Raw genomic sequence first — 18,962 nt, 5'->3', positions numbered from 1 at the left:
TGGTTGCTAGGTAGGTGGAGGTTTCATGTAGTTGACTGGAGGCATAGTTGATGATAACTGACAGTTGGAATGGTTGAACAGTTAAATAGTTGAGTATTTTCAATGGTTAAATGATTTAATAGTGTATTATTGCAGTGAGGACTTTTATTTTGAAACAGTTGTGGACAGAGGAAACAGTTAAACAGGATATGTAGTCTTCACAGAGAGATTGTATGCTTAAAGCCTGAGAGAGAGAGAGCTGCTGCAGGTGGGGCTGGCCACCTGGCATAATATTCTAATTGCCCTATTATGATGTCATAATCCAATGTTAAGTCTATAGGAGAAAAAATGTTTTAAAAAATTAATATAAATTCAACGATAAAGTTTTCAAAGTTGAAAAAAACATAGCTGAAGTCACCTAAGTAAGACCTACGCAGCGCAGTTTGAATGAAGTTTCTACGTTAAACGGTTGAAGCTGAATTGCACGCACAAAAAGCGTTAGAAGAAGAATAATATCGATAACTAGAAATGCAATTCCAAGGAATTACCAGTGCATGAAAATGCAAAAATAGATAGATAATGTAGATATGGTTACTAAGATGTAGCTAGGGTAAATATGGTGGTTGCATAGTTTACAGAGAGTTGATAGTGTGAAGGTAGACAGTTTAAAGATGAAACGTTCCAGTTCTAACTTAACTAATGATTTCTATTCATGTTAAAATGTTGATTAGCTAACTTAGCTAATGATTTCTAGCAGTTACGCTAAAAATGCTAATTATGCTAGCAATGCTAACTTTACTAACAATGCTAACCAGGTTGATTAGCTAACTTAACCGATGATTTCTAGCAGTAATGCTAAAAATGCTAACTATGCTAAATTTGCTAACAATGCTAACCAGGTTGATTAGCTAACTTAGTTGATGATTTTTTGCAGTTATGTTAAAAATGCTAACAATGCTAACTATGCTAACCATGCTAACTAGCTAACTTGCTAGTGAGGACTTTTATTTTGAAACATTTGTTGCTAGGGTATCCATGGTGGCCACTATCAGGAAACAAGAAGTTACTGCAGTATAATCATGTTGGTTGCTATGGAAACGGTCATAAACACTTAATTTTAATGGTTGCTATGTTGGTTGCTAGGTACATGGAGATTTCATGTAGTTGACTGGAGGCATAGTGGATGATAACTGACAGTTGGAATGGGTGAACAGTTCAATAGTTGAGTAGTTTCAGTGGTTAAATGATTTAATAATGTATTATTGCAGTGAGGACCTTTATTTTGAAACAGTTGTGGACAGAGGAAGTAGTGAAACAGGATCTGTAGTCTTAATGAGATTGTATGCTTTAAGCCTGAGACAGAAGGTGCCTCTCATATAGCGTTTACGCGTCCTCTCTCGCTCCTCACTGATCTACATAAAGAATGATGGAGCGGCAACAATGGGATAGTCTAGCCCTTCTTCTATCTTTCTTTTGGCCGGCCACCTGGCCTAAGATTCTAATTGCTGCCGTGATGTCACAATGAGCAATGTTAAGTCTATGGGGAAATAGCTCAATGTTAAATCTATGGGGAAATCGTTTTTTAATTCATAGTTTAAAAAGTATAAAAGTTACAAAGTTGAAAAATACAAAGCACACATGGCATAAGCGAGACCTACGCAACAAAGTTTGAATGAAGTTTCTACGTTAAACGGTTCAAGCTGAATTGCGTGCGTTAGAAGAAGATTAATAATAAGAAGAAAAGGAAGAACAGTACAGTGCATTTTCATGCACTGTAATAATAATAAGAAGAAGACCGAGGAAGAACAGTACAGTGCATTTTCATGCACTGTAATAATAAGAAGATGTCGGATAACAGTAGAGTGCATTTTCATGCACTCTAATAATATCGATAAGAAGATGTCGGATAACAGTAGAGTGCATTTGCATGCACTCTAACTAGAGAATGTAATTCCAAGGAAATTACGAGTGCATGAAAATGCAAAAGGTATAGTTTAATGGATGTTTAATGTTTCGCTAATGTTTGCCAGCAGTTATGTTAATAATACTAATATGCTAATCAGCTTGCTTAGCTAACTTAGCTCATGTTATCTAGCAGTTTTGCTAACCATGCTAACAATACTGACTATGTTAATAATGCTAACCAAGGTGATAAGCTAACTTGGCTAATGATTTTGAACAGTTATGTAACAAAAGTTAACTATGTTAACAATGTTAACTATGCTAACAATGCTAACAAGGTTGATTAGCTAACTTAATTGATGATTTCTAGTAGATCTGCTAAAAATGTTAACAATGCTAGCTATGCTGATAATGCTAACCAAGGTGATTAGCTAACTTGGCTAATGATTTTTAGAAGTTATACAAAAAATGCTAACTATGCTAACAATGCTAACCAGGTTGATTAGCTAACTTAGCTAATGATTTCTAGCAGTTATGCTAACAATGCTAACTTTGCTAACCATGCTAACTAGCTAACTTGCTAGTGAGGACTTTTATTTTGAAACATTTGTTGCTAGGGTATCCATGGTGGCCACTATCAGGAATAAAGATGTTACTGCAGTATAATCATGTTGGTTGCTATGGAAACTGTCATAAACGCTTAATTTTAATGGTTGCTATGTTGGTTGCCAGGTACGTGGAGGTTTCATATAGTTGACTGGAGGCAAAGTTGATGATAACTGACAGTTGGAATGGTTGAACAGTTAAATAGTTGAGTAGTTTCAATGGGTAAACGATTTAATAGTGCATTATTGCAGTGAGGACTTTATATATATACTTTATATATATATACTTTATATATACTTTGTATACAGATATACTTTTGAAATTCAAAAATCTGTTCGCAATTTCTCTTGGGCAACCCCTCAAGATCATTTTACTGCTAAAATGACATGATTTCGACAAACCGTCTAGGAGAAGTGTTTCAAAATACATGATGTGCAAAAATCAGAAAATCTCACATAATTCAAAGTCTTTTAATATTTACTATATAGTTTCAATGTAAAAGTTGTTCGGATTAAGGCGAGACACGGCAGTTGAAAACATTGTTTTTGTGACCTCCGGTCAATTTCGAGATTTTATGCTAGTTTGCTACCTTAGCATGTATTCTACCACCCTACTACAACAACAAAGTCCGATTTGCACATTTAGGTGTTTATTTCACGAACTTTTGTGTGCTCGCGCCTATGTATTTCTTCACATTTTCTCAAAAGTTCCCATTCTAAGATGTCATGTACTCCCGCGAACGTGATCCAAATCATATCGTGTCTCACACCGTTGGAAAGCCCTGCTCCTCCTGAATAACGCCATGCAATCCAAATATGGACATTTCCTTTGTATTGGCAACCAATCGCGAAAGTTCAAAGACGAGTCTAAGCTGAGAACGAATCTCATTGGCTGTGTTTCAAGGCTGTTTTCTCAAAACTAGTTATTTGCGGTTTTGAGTCATTTTCCGGTAGATACTTCTCAGCCTCTGTAGCACCTATCTACACCAAACTTTCCAGTTATACACTTAACAGTATTCTGAAGACATTTACAGAGGGATTTGTTAATACATCATTCCTGGCCTGATTTATGTGACATGTTAATCAAAAAAGCATGGCAAAAATCGTTTTTTTAAGGCTATGGACAGTATATTTGGATTTCCTAGGCAATGAAAGCAGATATCCTGAAATCCTTCTGTAATTTTATTGTAATCTTGTTTGTAAACAACATGAAAGAATAATTTTGCCCCTGGCTTTATCATATGCTCAGATCCATCTACCGGAAATATATGCAAAATCATGCATATTTAATGAGATAATGCCTCATTTGCATAATTAAACATACAGATTTCAAAAACTTGTAATACATTTTTTTCTCATACTTGTATAAGTAATCAACTGAGGAAGTTTCATGGTGATACCTATTATTTAAAAATGTTACCCTATTCAACTGTAGTGTCTCGCCTTAATACAACATATATGCCCACCAAATTTGGTTGATTTTCGTGCATGAATGTGTCAAACACAACAGAAATCGCGCTAGGTGGCGCTATAGAGTCCCTGAGCCACACCCGTGGCCAGAGCTCTGTCTCTGAGTAGCGACTGTAATTCCACATGTAGCTGCCAAATTACAAGAGTTTTGGAGCATGCCAAGTTGGTGAAAAAGGGCCACACGGGCTAAGACGAAGAGAGAATAATAATAAATATAGCCGCAAGCGGCGATGGCGGGCCCGAGCACCTGCGGTGCGGACCCGTGACATTTCGGAATCTATCAAAGCAACATGTGTGGGTTGGTGTGCATGTGCATGAGCAACACACATGGCCACTAAATGTGGTTAATTTTCGTGAATGTATGTGTCAACCACAACAGACAACACGCTAGGTGGCGCTATAGAGTCCCTAAGCCACACCCTAGGCCTGAGCTCCGTCTCTGACTAGCGATAGCAATACGAAAAAAGTCCACTAAATTTGGTTCATTTTCGTGAATTATGTGTCAACCTCAACAAACTATACACTAGGTGGCGCTATAGAATCCCTAAGCCACACCCTAGGCCAGAGCTCTGTCACTGACTAGTGATAGCAATAACACACAAGCCCACCAAATTTGGTTCATTTTCTTCAATGTACTGTATGTGTCAACCACAACAAACAATGTGCTAGGTGGCGCTATAGAGTCCCTAAGCCACACCTTGGGCCAAAGCTCTGTCTGACTGGCAGTAGCAATAACACACAAGTCCACCAAATTTGGTTCATTTTCGTGGATGTATGTGTCAACCACAACAGACAACGTGCTGCTAGGTGGCGCTATAGAGTCCTTAAGCCACACCTTAGGCCAGCGCTCTGTCTCAGAGTAGCAGTAGCAATTCCACATGTAGCTGCCAAATTACAACCAAATTAGTCACTGTTTTCTGCCTATAACACCAACTTCCTGTTTCTTTAATAAGACGCCATAATTCAAACCTTCGCCATTTCAATATACTTTTGAAATTCAAAAATCTGGTCGCAATTTCTCTTGGGCAACCCCTCAAGATCATTTTACTGCTGAAATGACATGATTTCGATAAACCGTCTAGGAGGAGTGTTTCAAAATACATGATGTGCAAAAATCATAATCATAATCATAACTCAAATTCTTCTAAGATTCACTATATAGTTTGAATGTAAAACTTGTTCAGAATAATACAACACACATGTCCACCAAATTTGGTTCATTTCCATGAATGTATGTGTCAACCACAGTAGACAGCGCGATAGGTGGCGCTATAGAGTCCCTGAGCCACACCCTAGGCCAGAGCTCAGTCTCTGAGTAGTTTTACCAATTCCACACGTATCTGCCAAATTTCAAGAGTTTTAGAGCATGCCAAGTTGGTGAAAAAGGGCCAAAAGGCCGTGGGACAGGTAAGGAGGAAAAAACTATAATAATAATAATAAATATAGCCGCAAGCGGCGATGGCGGGCCCGAGCACCTGCGGTGCGGACCTGTGACATGTTCAGACCTGTGACATTTCGTAATCTAACAAAGCAACATGTGGGTGTTGGCGGAATCTAACAAAGCAACATATGTGTGTTGGTGGGCATGTGCATGAGCAACACACATGGCCACCAAATTTGGTTAATTTTCATGAATGTATGTGTCAAACACAAAAGACAACACGCTGGGTGGCGCTATAGAGTCCCCAAACTACACCCTAGGCCAGAGCTTTGTCTCTGACTATCGATAACAATGATGCACAAGCCCACCAAATGTGGTTCATTTTCGTGAATGTGTGTCAACCAAAACAGACCATGTGCTTGGTGACGCTATAGAGTCCCTAAGCCACACCCTAGGCCAGAGCTTTATCCCTGACTAGCGGATGCAATAACATACGTGCCCACCAAATTTTGGTCATTTTTGTGAATGTACATGTCAACCACAACAGACAATGTGCTAGGTGGCGCTATAGAGTCCCAAAGCCACACCCCAGTCCAGAGCTCTGTCTCTGACTAACAGTAGCAATAACACACAAGCCCACCAAATGTAGTTAATTTTTGTGAATGAATGTGTCAACCACAACAGACAACAAGACAGAGCATTCTTAAGCCTTCGTTAATCATTATCTCATATTAAGGATAGTTTCAGATCTATTAACCAAGGTGTTGTCATGCACACACATTGCAATTAAGATGCAGGATTGTGGTGCCTTCACTCATACTCAAATTGAGTTATTCTGTTGGTCTCCTTACCTCCACTGCACAACATGCATACAATATATAACCCAAATAAAATCATTATAAACATGATCTTTTCTTTACCTTTCACTTTGCATCACACTGTCATTCATGACTCATTTCAACTCTGGCCATTTATTTTCATGATTTTTACTCATATCAGGAAGGGAGAGAAAGGGGTTGGGATACAGAGACATGGGGGATGGGAAGGGAGTGAGAGAGTGTGTATGTGTGTGGGGGGGCATGCGAAAGAGGGGGGTCATGGGGCTAAGATAGGGAGACGGAGAGAGAGAGAGGCAGGGCAGAGGCAAAAGGGGGAAGGGTGAGGATGTGTGTGCGTGTCTCTCTGGGAAGCTCGCGCGTAATGTGTGTGTGTTTGAATGTAGATCTGTGTGTAACAGGCGAAAGGAACGCGTGGGCAAGAAGGATCAGAGAGTGAGACATCCTCATATGAAAACCTAAATAACTCACTTTCTGTTAATGTGGTTAAAGTCAAAATTCAGCGTAGTTTCATATAAGTATTAATATTTGTAAACTCATCTCATAATATTTTAGGTAAAACTATGTGTCAACCACTATCATTAATGTGCTATTGAGACACACAATCAACATAAAATCAAACAACATAAAAAAATGTATGTGCCTGTCACTACAAACATTCTTACTAATACTCCATGTGAATCACACATTAACTCAGAGCAGTGAGCTGCCTGCCCAACCAGCGGCGCTCAGGGATCAGTGAGGGGTTAGGTGCCTTGCTCAAGGGCACTTCAGCTATGGACTGATCGGGGATCGAACCGGCAATCCTCCAGTTACAAGCGCCAAGCCCTAACCAGTAGGCCACGGCTGCCCCAAGGGGGGTGGGTGTGTGTGTGTGTGTGTGTGTGTGTGTGTGTGTGTGTGTGTGTGTGTGTGTGTGTGTGTGTGTGTGTGTGTGTGTGTGTGTGTGTGTGTGTGTGTGTGTGTGTGTGTGTGTGTGTGTGTGTGTGTGTGTGTCTAGAAAGCCATGTGTGTGTGTTAGTTAGGGGGGACCCGAGAAGGGGGGTGACAGAGTGTGTGCGTGTGTGTGTGTCTTTGTGTCTCTAGAAAGCTGTGTGTGTGTGCGTGTGTGTGTGTGTGTGTGTGTGTCTCTCTGTGTCTGTGTCTCTAGAAAGCCGCGCGTGTGTCAATGTGTGTGTGTTAGTTAGTGGGGACCCGAGAAGGGGGGTGACAGAGTGCGTGTGTCTGTGTGTGTGTGTGTGTGTGTGTGTGTGTGTGTGTGTGTGTGTGTGTGTGTGTCTGTCTGTCTCTGTGTCTCTAGAAAGCCGCGCGTGTGTCAATGTGTGTGTGTTAGTTAAGGGGGACCCGAGAAGGGGGGTGACAGAGTGCGTGCGTGTGTCTGTTAGTTGCAACAGAGAGAGAGACAGAGAAGGAGAGAAAGGAGGGGCTGTGGGCAAATATAAAATTAAAATAACTCACTTTCTGTTAACATGGTTAAAATCAAAATTGCAGCATAGGTTGATATGATTATTATCATTCATCAACTCGCTTCAGAATATTTTAGCTAAAACTGTGTCCACCACAATCATTAATGCGCTTTTAAAAATCACAAACAACACCAAATTCAAAACTTTGTATATGACTGTCACTACAAACACACTAACTAATACTCCATCAAATTTCATCGAAATTAGTCACTGTTTTCTGCCTATAACACCAACTTTTTGTTTCTTTTATAAGACACCTAGATTCAAACCTTCGCCATTTCAATATACTTTTGAAATTCAAAAATCTGGTCGCAATTCCTCTCAGGCAACCCCTCAAGATCATTTTAGTGCTTAAATGACATAATTTCGATAAACCGTCTAGGAGAAGTATTTCAAAATACATGATGTGCAAAAATCAGAAAATCTCACATAATTCAAATTCTTCTAAGATTCACTATATAGTTTGAATGTAAAACTTGTTCAGAATAATACAACACACATGTCCACCAAATTTGGTTCATTTCAATAAATGTATGTGTCAACCACAGTAGACGGCGCGTTAGGTGGCGCTATAGAGTCCCTGAGCCACACCCTAGGCCACAGCTCTGTGTCTGAGTATCAAATGCAATTCTACATATGCCAGCTAAATTGCAAGAGTTTTAGAGCATGCCAAGTTGGTGAAAAATGTTACTGGTAAGATAATTATACTATAATAATAATAATAAGAATAATCTGAGCAAAAACAATAGGGCCTTGCACCTACGGTGCAGCCACTTTCAGTGGCCGCACCTCGGTGCTCGGGCCCTAATAATAATAATAATAATCTGACCAAAAACAATAGGGCCTTGCACCTACGGTGCAGCCACTTTCAGTGGCCGCACCTCGGTGCTCGGGCCCTAATAAATATAGCCGCAAGCGGCGATGGCGGGCCCGAGACCTGTGACATTTCGGAATCTGTCAAAGCAACATGTGCGTGTTGGTTGGCTTGTGCATGAGCAACACACATGCCCACCAAATTTGGTCAATTTTCCTGAATGTATGTGTCAACCAAAACAGACAACACGCTAGGTGGCGCTATAGAGTCCCTAAGCCACACCCTAGGCCAGAGCTCTACCTCTGACTATCGATAGCAATAACGCACAAGCCCACCAAATTTGGTTCATTTTCGTGAATGTGTGTGTCAACCACAACACACAATGCGCTAGGTGGCGCTATACAGTCCATAAGACACCCTTGGCCAGATCGTGTCTCTGAATAGCTATAGCAATAACACATATGCTAACCAAATTTGGTTCATTTTCGTGAATGTATGTGTCAATCACAACAGACAATGCACTAGGTGGCGCTATAGAGTCCCTAAGCCACACCCGAGGCCAGAGCTCTGTCTCTGAATAACTATAGCAATAACACACATGCCCACCAAATTTGGTTCATTTGGGTGAATGTACGTGTCAACCACAACAGACAATGCGCTAGGTGGCGCTATACAGTCCCTAAGACACCCTTGGCCAGAGCGCTGTCTCTGAATAGCTATAGCAATAACACATATGCCAACCAAATTTGGTTCATTTTCGTGAATGTATGTGTCAACCACAACAGACAATGCACTAGGTGGCGCTATAGAGTCCCTAAGCCACACCCGAGGCCAGAGCTCTTTTTCTGAATAATTTTAGCAATAACACACATGCCCACCAAATTTGGTTCATTTTCGTGAATGTATGTGTCAACCACAACAGACAACGCACTAGGTGGCGCTATAGAGTCCCTACGCCACACCCTATGCCAAAGCTCTGTCTCTGACTAGCCATAACAATAACACACAAGTCCACCAAATTTGGTTCATTTTCGTGAATGTTTGTGTCAACCACAACAGATAACATACTGCTAGGTGGCGCTATAGAGTCCCAAAGCCACACCTTAGGCCAGAGCTCTGTCTCTGACTAGCAGAAGCAATTCCACATGTAGCTGCTAAATTACATCCAATTCATAGCCTCATTTCTGCCTATAACACCAACTTCCTGTTTCTTAAGAAAACGCCATAATTCAAACCTTCGCCATTTCAATATACTTTTGAAATTAAAAAATCTGGTCGCATTTCCTCTCGGGCAACCCCTCAAGATCATTTTAGTGCTGATATCGATAAACCGTCTGGGAGAAGTGTTTCAAAATACATGGGCCGTTTCTCAATGTGCGTTCTTTTCTATACTTGTGTTCTCATGAACTCGAGAACCGTTAAAAAACGTCATCAAACACTGCCGAAGTACTGTTCCATTTCACAAGTTCGCATTTGTTCAAGAACACATACAATTCCCGGAAGTGTTCTCGAATCGTTGATTTTATCAAGGATGCATGAAGAGCTGACTTGAAGCAGAGATCACAGAATGCGTTACGTCCCTATGGTTACGTCACGTCACAACACAGAAAAAATGGCAACTGCAGCGACAGCTTCTTCTAGGTCCTCTGGCTCACCCGAAGACCAACCACATAACTGTAAGTTAATTTGTCTTATTGTCCTGTGATCATAAGTGTTTCTGAACATTTGTTTGAGTGAGGAAATAGTAATATGTCGGACAAGGGACGATGAACACAGTGCTGTTAACCTAGCTAACTGTTAAGTGAACGTTACCGTTCGCGTAGTAGAAAGTTAACAGTCAAGATTAAACAACCGTAGCAGCTAGTTATGTTTTATCGCAACTGCACTGCTTTTCAGAAGTTTAATTTCTGTGTTTATTTATTTACAACGTCGTTAATGTGTGGTCTTTGACTTTGACACAACGTTATGCCTTGAAAATATCGTTTGGATGAGTAGCAGCTAACGTTAACGCCTAACTAAATGCTATGTTACCGTGTGATGTCAAAATGTTCCTCTTTTCCGTAAAAGACGATTGACGTTAAGGTATAAAATTACTTTCACTTGTAAGTAATTACGTGCTTGACCTATGGCCTACTTCTATACTTTTACCCAGGGACTAACGACGAAACCAGGGCCCTAATTGAGTGGAGGGCAGCCAATGACTGGCTGTTTACAGGTCGGAGGAACTCCTCAAAAAATGGATCGGAGTAAGTAGCCATATATTTGTAATTTTGTACACACTTTAATCCAAAATGGATTGTTGAGGTAAACATTCACAGGGATCTTGGGTTACAACACCACAATAGGCCTGCAAATACTACACATTACTCAGTGATTGCTGATTAGGTACAGTATGGCCTGCTGTTATTCTCCCCAGAGTTTTTGTGTCCACTTCTGGTACTGTTGGCATTTCATCTAAACAAGCCAAAAAGAAGTGGAATAATTTGAAGGAGAAATATAAGGTAATTATTCTCTGTGTATGATTTGTAGAAACCCATAGACCCATTCCTTCTAATGTCATAATTTAGCTTTAGCTTGAATGTGAAACTAAGACCACAATGTGTATGTGGTGGAATTGAATTAGATATATTACATTCTGCTTGTAGGTGGGTGACCTCCTCAGCACCATGGCATCATGGACCGATCCTGTGTTGCCAATGTATATGTCCAGGAATGCAAACTTTGCATCACATATGCCTTGAAGCACTATTGATGGGAACAACTTTCTGTTTATGTACCCCTTCTTCTGAGGTTCCCGCGGAGGGAGTATTCTGACATGGCACCCATCAATCGCACCGACCGCTGATTTGAAAACTGGACTTCGAGCCAGGAGAGCAAAGCCATCTCCAATCTCCTCCAACTGGTCTGCCGGTGGGAAGTGGATGACCTCATGGAGAATGGTCATCATCTCCTCCACTACATTATGCACCACTCTGCAGACTGTTGCTACTGGCATGGCAAAAACATCTGCAGTTGCCCTGTATGAGGCCCCACATGCCAGCCAGTACACGGTGACCAACACCTCCACCTCATGGCTCCATCCGTGCTGCTTCTTGCGGGGCAGCTTCTCCAGCAGCAGCTCCAAGCTTCGCCTGGAGAGCCGGAAGGCTGGCTTCAGGTCACCACCAGCAAAGAACAAGGCTAGGATGGGCACGTGAACATTCAATTGGGCATAGGTCTTTGCAGGAGTCTGCTCCTGTTTTTTTTTTTTTTAAGAGGTAGAGGGGGGGAGGGGAGAGGGGGTTTATTAATAACAATAATATATTTACTTGTATGTTTTCAATTGCTTATTTTACAAAAATATATCAACTTGAATGTTTTTAATTGCTTATTTAACAATAATATATCAACTTGTATGTTTTTAATTGCTTATTTATGCTGTAATGAAATCTGAACATTAATTAAAGGCTCTAACTAACAGTCTTCTCTAACTAACTAATGTTCTCCATTACACTACCACTCTTTCAAGGACTGAAAACAGTAGACCTAATCAGTGGTGTAGTCTAGTTAGCTTTAGTGGATACACTGTGAAGAGGTGATTGCTCTAAGGGTACATGGGAAGCTCAGCCTCCTATAAAATGTTACAGAATATTGCATCAAATAATGCCTATTTCATTAGCCATTCCATCTAGATCATACTAGTAAGTAAGTAAGTAAGTCATTTGTTTATATAGCTAAAAACTAGTTAAACTCCACAGCTATTTGTAGCTTGGCTTCATGGGCTGTCAATGGCTGTACACAGTAGGCCGGTCTCAGTGCAGAAAAAGCCAGATGTTTATTGGACAGACGCCACAAAAGTCATAATTTTCCAGAGAAGCTCAGCTTCTCGGGGGTGAATGGGACAGTAGGATGGCCTGAATGTCGGGGAGTAAGGCAAGGCAAGTTGCAGCTCAAATGTTAAATTTTCAATATATTTTGCCTTCAAAGAACAATAGCACCTTAGTTGTATTGATTTAGTAGGCCTAACTGACAATTTGTAGCCTATCAGAGCTTCCCTATTCCTAAACGCAACAACTGCCACTGACTGTGATAGTTTGCTGTAGTAAGTAACACTGTGATCAACTCCATATGTATCTTTATGGCATTGGGTTTTTTTTATTTTTTTTATCTCTGTCTATTTTAAGTACATATACTGAGATGGTGATGCTTTTTAAGTCGATATACAGCATAGTCCGGCGTGTCACGTAGACTAGCCTAGCTACACCACTGGGTTTCTTTTCTACTTATCAGACTTCAATGAAGCAGATGAAAATAGAAACGCCTACCAGGCCAGCGAGGGCACGCCTCCTCTCACGTCTTCTCCTGACCATCCTGGCTTGTCTTGCCTGTATCCTCCTTCGCAATCTTGTTGCCTCTTCCTCGGCACTTTGATACAGTATTGCCACCATAACTGCTGCTGCAACCCGATCCATGGTTAGGCTTCTTACGGGGAACAGGCAGGCTTCACAACGGTAATCACAACTGTTATAACGAACTTACATGTTCCCGCTATCGGCACGTGAATATTATTTTTAATATTAAACGACAGTTTTTGAAATAAAAAAACAAACTTAAACAAGCTGCTGATTTATATATTTTATTGAAAATGTCAGAAATATTGGGTAGACAAATAGAGCAAATGGGTAAATAAATAACTGATCCGAGAGAGAGAACTTTGCTGTCTCAAACTGTGAATTTAGCGTACTGTGTCCTCGCGTTCTCTAGAGTCTGGACTCCCGATCTTAACTTCCCAAGTTCAAACTTTCAAGAATGGGAGAGCGTTCTTTAGCGTTCTTTGTATTGAGAAACGGCCATGATGTGCTAAAATCATAATCATAATCATAACTGAAATTCTTCTAATATTTACTATAGAGTGTAAATGTAAAAGTTGTTCAGATTAATAGAACACACATGCCTACCAAATTTGCTTCATTTTCGTGCATGCACGTGTCAACCACAACAGACAGCGCGGTAGGTGGCGCTATAGAGTCCCTGAGCCACACCCTTGGCCAGAGCTCTGTCTCTGAGTAGCGTTACCAATTCCACATCTAACTGCCAAATTTCAAGAGTTTTAGAGCATGCCAAGTTGGTGAAAAAAGGCCAAACATGACCTGTAAGAAGATTCCACAGACCGAATAATAATAAATATAGCCGCAAGCGGCGATGGCGGGCCCGAGCACCTGCGGTGTGGACCCGTGACATTTGCGGAATCTAACAAAGCAACACGTACTTGTTGGTGGGCATGTGCATGAGCAACACACATGCCCACCAAATTTGGTTAATTTTCATCAATGTGTGTGTCAACCACAACAGACAACAAGCTAGGTGGCGCAATAGAGTCCCAAAGCCACACCCAAGGCCAGAGCTCTGTCTATGACTAGTGGCAGCAATAACACACAAGCGTACCTAATTGTCGTGTATGTATGTGTCAACAATAATAGACAATGTACTATGATGATGATGATGATGATTAATTTATTTGTCCTATGCGGAAAATTGTTCTGTGCCATACAGTACATCTGATACATTTATACAAAGACAGTAGGACAAACAAGACGCAATACAAGACAGGATATACAACAGAAATTCCCTCACCCCACCCACCCCCACCCTACCATACCCCCCACACATACACAACATCAGGACAGAAGACACAGACCCCACTACACATAAATAGAATAATAAAGTGCAGTTGTGCATACTGTGACAGTCCAGCTGGAAAGAAAGTGCATGGTGCTATTTAAAGTGCTGTCCTACAGGTAGCTTCTTGTTCATCAATGTAATGCTAGTTGGTATAAATGACCTACTGGCTCGATTTGTCTGGAAAGAAGGTGACCTGAACCTCCTCCCTGATGGCAACACCTCATATGCCTGGTGTAGGGGATGTGACAGATCTTCTTTAATCGCTTGACCTTTCTTAAGCACCCTTCTTTCACAGGTCACAGCCATACTGTCAAGTTTTTGCCCCGCAACCTTACTGGCCATGTTGACTATCCTGCTCAATTTGTTTTTATTTGTCACAGACAAAGAGAAATACCAGGCAACACAGCAAAAGAGTAGCATGCTCTCGACAAATGAGTGATAGAAAAGTAACATCATATCTCTATCCACTCTAAACTGTCTTAATTTGCGCAAAAAATGCAGCCTCTGCAGCCCCTTTTTATAGATTGCGTCAGTGTTACTGTTCCATTGCAACTTATTATCTATAACCGTGCCCAAGTACGCCTAGGTGGCGCTATAGAGTCCCTAAGCCTCACTCTAGGCCAGAGCTCTATCCCTGACAAGCAGTAGCAATAGCACACATGCCCACCAAATGTGGTTCATTTTCGTGAATGTGTCAACCATGATGGACAATGTAGTAGGTGGCGCTATAGAGTCCCTAAGCCACACCCTAGGCCAGAGCTCTATCCCTGACTAGCAGTAGCAATAACACACATGCCCACCAAATGTGGTTAATTTTCGTGAATGTATCAACCACAACAGACAATGCGCTAGGTGGCGCTATAGAGTCCCTAAGCCACACCCTAGGCCAGAGCTCTGTTTCTGACTTGCGGCAGTAATAACACACAAGCTCACCAAATTTGATTCATTTTCGTGAATGTATATGTCAACCACAACAGGTAACACACTAGGTGGCGTTATAGAGTCCCTAAGCCACACCCTCGGCCAGAGCTCTGTCTCTGAAGGTTCTTACATACATCTTCTGATGCAACTTGGGCACATCATCAGTGATGTAACCTGGGGTCCTCGGGTGTTTCGGGTCTTTCAACATCAGACACCCTCACCCAGGCGACCCAGCTGGAGGTGATCAGTCCCCAGCTTGTGCCCAAGTAGCTTTGGTTTTCCACGGATCGCCCCGCTTGATCCACAGCCATCTGGATGCCTTTTCTGCGGCATCGGTGATGCTCCTGATGGCTCTCCGCATCTGCCGCCCTCCCACACCCAGGCGCTTCAATACCTGGTACAGGGACTGGTCTGCGAAGCCTCTGCAGCCAACCTCGATGGGGTCACATCGGGTCTTCCATCCGCTGCTTCGACAATCGCCTACCAGTCCCTCATACTTGGCTCTCTTCCTCTCAAAGGCCTCCTCCATAAGGTCTTCCCAGGGGACAGCCAACTCCAGCAGGACCACTTGTCTTGATGTTTCTGACACCAGGACCATGTCTGGCCTGAGTGTTGTCACAGTGATGTTCTCTGGAAATTTGAGCTGCCTCCCAAGGTCGACCTTCAGCTGCCAATCACGTGCTGTTGCCAGGAGTCCTCCTGGTGGACTTGGACGCTGTTGTGTCTTCTCCCCTGCTTTAACAAAGGCGATGGATTGCCTTGCTGGATGTTGCTTCCCGCTATGAGCTATCGCTGCTGTGATCACCTCAGCTATAACCCTCAACACCTAGTCGTGAAGCCAGCGATAGCGCCCCTCTCCCAAGGCCTTCGGGCAACAACTCAGGATATGCTCCAGAGATCCCCTTCTCTGGCACAAGGGACAAGCTGGAGTCTCTGCTAGGCCCCAGCAAAACAGGTTGGATGGGCTAGGGAGGGTGTCATAGACTGACTGGATCAGGAATCTAATCCGGTGTGGTTCAGCCTTCCACAGCTCTGCCCAGGTGATCTTACGGTCCAATGCCTGGTCCCAACGTGTCCAAGCCCCCTGTTGCCGCATGCCTACTGACCTGCAGGAGCGGCCTTCCTCCACGCTAGCCCGGACTTCATCTTGGACTAGCCGGCGCCTTTCTTTCCCTTGGGCCTTGCTGTAGACTGGCCTTGGAAAGCTTCCCAATCCTGCTCGCCCTGATGCCACCGTGCCCACCAGCTCGCCATGTTGCAGCCGCCGTTCAGCCAGCTTGACTGCCTCACATGCTTTCCACTTCCTTCCAGTTCGAACCTCGATGCCAGCTGAGGAGACCTTGGTGTCATTGGAGTCCCTGTACAGCAGCACCTCCCTGGCCCGGGTGACCATAAACTCCTCCGACAGACTGCTGAAAGGAAGTTGCAGCTTGTTCTTACAGCCATAGAGTGCTATGCTGCTGAGGCTTCGAGGCAGCCCCAACCACCTGCGCAGGTGTTGGCTTATCCTCCTCTCAAACACCTCAACAGTAGTCAGCGGAACCTCATAGACCAGCAGTGGCCAGAGGAGTCGTGGCAGGATGCCATGCTGGTAAATCCAGGCTTTGAACTTGCCTGGCAGCCCAGACTTGTCCACCGCTGAAAGCCAGGTTCCCAGCTCACTGCTGGTTGCTTGCAGGGCTGCGGTGTCCTTCAGGGTACTGTCAAACATCTTGCCCAGGCTCTTGACAGGCTTCTCTGTAATTGATGGAATTGGGGTGCCTCCCACAGAGAAACGAAACCTGTCAGTCACATTCCCTTTCCTCACTACCAGTGCCCTAGATTTAGCGGGCTTGAATTCCATCCTTGCCCAGCTGATGAGTTGTTCAAGGCCTTTTAAGATCCACCTGCACCCTGGTACTGATGTTGTGGTCACCGTGAGGTCATCCATAAATGCCCTTATAGGGGGCTGATGGGTACCTGACTTTGTGAGGGGTCCTCTGCACTCCACTTCTGCTGACTTCACTAGCATATTCATGGCTAAGGAGAAAAGAATCACCGACAATGTGCAACCAGTGATTATGCCCTTTTCCAAACAATGCCATGCAGATGTTAATGCTCCATTGGTGACTCTCAGACTAAAATAACTGTAATAGTCCAAGATGAGGTCCCTGATCTTAGTTGGAACATGATGCAGGTTGAGTGCAGTCTCCACCAGCTTGTGCAGGATAGAGCCATAGGCATTTGCTAGATCCAGCCACAGCACCGCAAGATCTCCTTTGCCCTTTCTTGCTTCTCTGATCAACTGGGTAACTACACCTGTGTGCTCTATGCAACCAGGCACCCTTGGAACTCCACCCTTCTGCACCGATGTGTCTATGTAGGCATTTCTCAGGAGGAACTCCGTCATGCGTTGGGAGACAATGCTGAAAAAGACCTTGCCCTCCACGCTTAGAAGTGAGATGACCCTGAACTGCTCGATCGAGCGGGAATTCTCCTCCTTGGGGATCCAGATGCCCTCGGCATGTCTCCACTGCTGGGCCACCCTACCTCTTCTCCAGATGGCTTTGATGATTAACCAGAGCCGCTTCAATAGCCTTGGGCATCTCTTGTACACCACATATGACACTCCGCTGGGACCTGGTGCTGAGCTGGTTCTTGCCGCTCTGATGACCTCTTCAACCTCCTTTAGGGTGGGCTCCTTGATGTTAAACCCTGTGATTGGATCTGGGGGGGTTAACAGGGTGCTGCAAGGGTTGAGGTCCTTTTCCTTTGCAGCATCACTGTAGGTGGTGCTGAGGTAAGCATCTACCTCCTCCTGTGAGCAGGTAAGTTTGCCACCTCGTTTCTGCCCGAGGATCTTCCTGGTTACCCCAAAGGGGTTTGCGATGAAGGCAGCACGTCTCCTCGCTCTTTCCCTGCCCCTTTTCCTGTGCCACTCTGCCCGTCTGAGAGTGGTAAGTCTTTTCCTCAACATACTGCGGAGTTCTGCCAAGCCTGCCTTCTCCTCCTCCCTTGCCTGCTTGTACTGGCATCCCAGGCATCTTAACTCCTGTCGTAACTGGCTGATCTTCCCCTCTCGTCGATTTGGACCTCCCTCGCTTCTGCCTGCCCGTGGTTCTTTCGTGCCAAACCTTTCTGCAGCAATGCTGATGATCAAAGTGCACATGAGCCGCAGCTTCTGGTCGGCATCCCCTCTGGCTGTAGCACTGAGGGCTAGGTCCACGTCCTCATCAAATTGGGACCACTGACTGACCTTGTTGGCAGCAGGCCATTTTATCCGGCGATGTTCTGAATGCCTGTTCTGGGGTGTGCGAGTTTGTGCATGGAGGGACTGGGCACTGTGGGGTGACTCCTGGCCTGGCTCCTCCTCCGTCTCACCAGGGACTAGCCCTGCGCGTTGCACCAACTGCTTCCCTGTCAGGCATTTCATTTTGGCCTGGTGGATCTTCAAGCCATGCTGGTTCTTACAGACCTTGCCACAACTGCAGATTGCGCTCATAGTCGTTATTCCGTTAGCCTGGGTCGTTGCCTGGATATCCGTCCTGTTGGGGTGCTCATCCTCCCCCCCTCTCGGGCACCCCTGGGGGTATAATTCTCTAAGGCTTTCCGTAGCGTGTTTTGGGTTCTCCCTCACGAGAGATGCAGATAGGGGTGCTAACCCGCACTGCCCCGGTTACTGTCTTTCCAGTTGTCTGCTGTCTCTCCAGCTGTCACCATACTATTCATGGTCGTCATCCGGCCTATTCCCGGCAGTCACTGGCAGAGCCAGATTATACTGGTTCTTACATACATCTTCTGATGCAACTTGGGCACATCATCAGTGATGTAACCTGGGGTCCTCGGGTGTTTCGGGTCTTTCAACATCAGACACCCTCACCCAGACGACCCAGCTGGAGGTGATCAGTCCCCAGCTTGTGCCCAAGTAGCTTTGGTTTTCCAAGGATC

At 43.8% G+C, this 18,962-nt stretch overlaps 1 pseudogene; it reads right to left on the bottom strand.

The window, feature by feature from the left end:
- Positions 1-15,173: 15,173 nt before the first annotated feature.
- Positions 15,174-18,540, bottom strand: LOC134076018 (uncharacterized; annotated as a pseudogene).
- Between the last annotated feature and the right edge of the window lie 422 nt (positions 18,541-18,962).

Source organism: Sardina pilchardus, chromosome 3 (genome assembly GCF_963854185.1).
Source record: "Sardina pilchardus chromosome 3, fSarPil1.1, whole genome shotgun sequence".
In the NCBI taxonomy this organism is placed as follows: Eukaryota; Metazoa; Chordata; class Actinopteri; order Clupeiformes; family Clupeidae; genus Sardina; species Sardina pilchardus.
Note: the sequence above shows the minus strand (reverse complement) of the source record. Positions and strands in the feature narration are given on the sequence as shown.